Below are 4424 nucleotides of genomic sequence, written 5' to 3' on the forward strand. Positions count from 1 at the left end.
GTACCCACCCATAAATGAGACAGCACAGATGCATTGGGAGTGTTCCAACAGCGGGTTCCTGTATCTACCCTGGGATCCATACAGACTGCAGCCTCCCGAGGAGCTATAATTGATATGAGATAAAGAATTGTTTGTGCTTCAAAAGAAATGGCAGCGTTTGGAAATTTTGCTTTTGTTCTGGATCAGAATGAGAAACAAACTGTCAACACCTCCTTTGAAGTGAAAATGAAAATTGAGACAAAACATCAACATGAGAATCAGCACTTAAGATGAACAAAACATGTTCATTTTGTAAGGTAAAATATTTGGTTTGACTTATACAGCTCTATAAATATACCAAAAATACTTGTGTTATTTTCTAAAAATTACGGTACAGTCCAAAAATGTTTAACTGATTTAGAACTAAAATACTTTGATCACACTGACATGATGCTTTTTCAAGAAAAGTGCCGTAGATTGACCTGCTCCTGCAGAAATGTATTTCCATTGTAGGGATGCTGTTCCTGAATCTTTCTGACATGGGTTAATTAACCTGCTGTGCTGATTAGGATCGTGCAAAAGAGGTGCCTGCCTTCTCAGTACACACTTCTCAAAGATCTCCTTCCTGTTCTGCTCAGTGCCTCCGAAGGACAGGTTGTTTTGAATACCAGATTCCTCACACCTTAGGCTCCAGGTGAAAAAACAAGTCTGCTATTAATTTGAATGATCTTCTGGTTTGTTGAGTGTTGTAAAGAAACTTTCTATCTATGTACTGGGAGGGAGGTACGAGAAAGCCAGCTTGGAATAAGTGCTGAACTTGGCACTGAGTTGCTGTGGGCTCTCATAGCTCTAGAAAACGTGTGGGAACTTAATGTGTGGTATTTTGGGGGCTGGTGGTTAATTTAGCTAAAGCCTACGATATTTACGAAGTATAATCATATCTGTATATTTCAGTGTACACTCAAAGTAAAATGCCATCCTCCACAGCTCCTTTTTTTGTTTGTTTTCAGCTTCTTCTAGATGTTACGCACTGTGATTGAACTGGTTTTGCCTTCTGGTACTCCCCAGCCTTCCAGATCTGTTAAAAGTCATTTCCTCGGAGGAGGAGGGACTTGAAGTGGCAATGCGGTACTTGAAATGGAAAAAAATCTCTATTTTGTATGGTTCAGAAATGCACAACTTTTTAGTGTCATTTTATTGTACCACGCTTGAGTTCCTGCAGCTATTGACTTGGAAACAACAGAAAACACCCAAACCCTGACCTCTCCTGTAAATCCATTGGTGTATGTTGAAGCATAATATTTTCAGAAGATTGAAGTCTTGAAGCTTTGCCTTGAGCATAAGGAAATGAGGACAAACCTGTTTTGCTCGTATTCTGCTGCATTGCATATGCTTGATGTTGTATTCAATTGCTACAGATTTTTTCAAAGCATGCTAATCAATTTTTGTTCAAACCCAGTGAAAATACCTTACAAATTGCTGTCTCACATCAGTGAATGAAATTACTTTAAGGCTCAGGTTAGGTCAGGGCTCTCTCAATACCTAATCTAAACTTCATTACTGAAATCTGCTGGTCATACACCTTGCATTGCTGTCTTTAGCATCAGGGTATTGATCTGTGCCCAGGGGTTTGGTAATATGTAATTCAGTGCAAATTTTCTTTAGCTTTAGTCCTAAAGCTCAAAAATCAGTTGGTGGGTGGTTGTTGTTGTGAAGACCTTCCAGGGCAGTGCAGTGAACTAGCACAGCTGAGTTGTGACTGCTGCTGAGTGCAGAAATCCTTCATTCCTCCTCTTCTCCACATCCTGCTGCTGCTTCCCCTGCCCAGCGTGAGAGTGGCTGGTAGTGGTGAGAGCTAAACCCATAAAAGGAATCATTTTCAACTGGATTGATACAAAGGAAGGAATGGGACATACAGGAAGACAGACCATTTTTGGGTAGTGCAAATTAATCTCTTGCAGATCCATCAGAACTGACTATATTAAAGTTTCTGCTTTTTTTTTTTTTTTTCTGTCTGCAGGGTGTGATGTGATTGGATTGCTCTCACTTGGTCTCTTGTTTGTTCTAATTTCTGCTGATACTGCAGGAAGAGGAGAATGTAGAAGTCCATTATGCTGTATAACTTGTGTGTTACATCTTCCTTCAGTGCTGATGAAAATGAACGCAGTTCTTATCAAATCAGTGCTTGACCTGAACTTCTCAAGTAAGAGATCAAGTGGAAAAAGAATTGTTCAATTGTATCAGGCAGAAGTGGATTCATCTTGTTAACATATTGGACCCCATCCTGCTCTCTCTGAAAACTCTCAAAAAGTGCTTGCAGAACTTTAAAAGAAATCCAGAATGCAAATCTAAAATGGGCTTTATGTAAATTTAATGCAAGAAGAGAAAAATAGGCATTGGAAAATGGTTTCTCATGCTTTCGTTACGTGTTTAAAAACGCCTCTTTTTCTTTCCTGATGATGAGTTTTTTCATTATAGTTCCACGGTAAATACTCCTTAAGTAGCATGGGGATTTAAACAAAATGATTTGTGTATGCTTCTATTACTAGGTGTGCCAAATAGCTTCCAAAGAAGAGTAATTATCATTTCTGTTTTGTTAATAAAGACACTCAGGTGTGATTGCCCAACTCATTTGCTTGAGATCACACAACGTATCGATGATGAAACTTCACACAAGCTTTTTGTATTCTAGGATTGTATTTAAATGTTTATCCCCTGAAAATAGAAGAGAACGACATTGCTGTGAATGGAAATATTTTTTTTCAGTTTGCTGAGGGGATGTGGGTTTTGAAACATGCGGGGCTGCTCTACTCTCAGCTTCATCCTAAAATGCATTCTGAGAACAAAACAAAAAATAGTCTATTTCCATGAAAATACTTTTCCTATAGAAAACAAAGCTTTTGGAGTATATGCTTTGAAATTATTATCTTTTTGTAGTAGACGGATGAGGAGAGATAGGGCTGAAAAAGATTGGGAGTGTGGATTTACTGTTTTATATGAGCTGGGCAATGACACTTCGAAAAAATGAAAGATTGCTGTCTCCTTGAAATAATTTTTGTGTAAAGGGAACCCTTGTACAGATTTTTGTAAACATTCTTTATCAGTTAGTATGAAAAAGAGGACTTAAAGAAAGTGGATATTTTCTGCCTTGGCAGTGTATGCAAGGATCTGAAGATGTAATGAACTGTAAAATCAAAACTTTAATGTATGTTTATGCCTCTCTAGGCTCATTTTGGCTGGTGGGATGGAGAGAATGAGACCACCTCCAGAAACTACTGCAAAGAGCAAGTTGTGCAGTGGAGGTGAGACTGTGGTGCCTGGGGGAAAACACTGCTGGGGCACGGAAGCGAGGTCAGAGAAACTGTGTTCTAGGAAAGGTACGTTCTCCACTCCTCTGTTGTGCTTAAGGTTGCAAAGGAAGGCTATTAGTTTTGTTGCTTTAATTGGACTTTGGTACCTTCTTAAAAATAATGAAGTTAACCTCAAGGAGAACATAGGGCAGCCTGTAACCTGAATTGTATTGTCCTGTTCTGTTGTTGGTGTGTAAGCACTGCTGTTCTCAGCCCAGTACACAGCTTTTGTGCGTTGAAGAGACTTATCACTTGTTCACCGTGTGGAGAATTGATTGATGTTTAGAGGGACAACGTTCTTACTACTCTAGGGAGTGTTTTGCTGTCTGCCTCATTTCAGCCGGTGGGTTTCTGATGCCAGAAAGGCAGCAGGGAGGCATGGCAGGGCTGAGCAGGCACAGGAGCCAGGGGGAAATTGGGCTGGCTGTCATTGTTGGCTCTGCAGGGAAACACCGCACAGTATTTGCCTTCTCCCTTGTGCTGCCATTGCTGATTCTTCCATCACATCTCTGTGATGAGCAAAGTGACCAGAAGAAAACTGGCAGCTGAATTCATTAATGGTTGTAATGCCAGCTCCTGCTGTTGGTTTTTTGTTTTTTTTTCTAAGAGTTCAGATCTGTCTCTGTCCCTTTAGTTATTTGCTTACTGATGCTGCCTGGTAAGTCGAAGTGCCAGAACCTCGTGCTGGGACTTCTCACGGAATTGTGTCCAGCAGGAAACACCGTTCACCGTTGTGTGAAAGGCGACAGTTGGTCCGTGGCACCAACAGGCAGTTCTCTCGCCAGCTCTCCAACACAGCACTTTAGAAAGCACCCCGTTTCGGCACGTTTGTCAGAGTTCCCCACGTACGAGATTTGCCGCAGCTTTCCCTCCTGTTCGCGCGGGGCCCGGCATCGAGAACCCAGCGCCGCCCGGCCTGAGGCGAAGTGCGGACCGCCCCTTCACGCCCCTTCCCGCCTCCCTCAGGGCCCGCGCGGCCCCGCCCCCCGCGCGCCACCCCCCCCCCCCCGGCGGGAAGGAGGGCGGGCCGTCGGGGCCGCGCACGGGGACGGCCCGGGCGCCATGTTGGAAGGTTGCTGAGCCCGGGCTGTGTCT

General features: G+C 42.7%; 1 protein-coding gene across 1 annotated transcript in view; it reads right to left on the reverse strand.

Moving 5' to 3' along the window:
- The window catches only part of SHQ1 (SHQ1, H/ACA ribonucleoprotein assembly factor), a 1172872-nt gene that overhangs the window by 60172 nt on the left and 1108276 nt on the right, over positions 1-4424 (reverse strand). The window lies entirely within an intron of this gene.

The sequence above is a fragment of the Tympanuchus pallidicinctus genome, unplaced genomic scaffold (assembly GCF_026119805.1).
Source record: "Tympanuchus pallidicinctus isolate F22 unplaced genomic scaffold, pur_lepc_1.0 scaffold17, whole genome shotgun sequence".
NCBI lineage: Eukaryota > Metazoa > Chordata > Aves > Galliformes > Phasianidae > Tympanuchus > Tympanuchus pallidicinctus.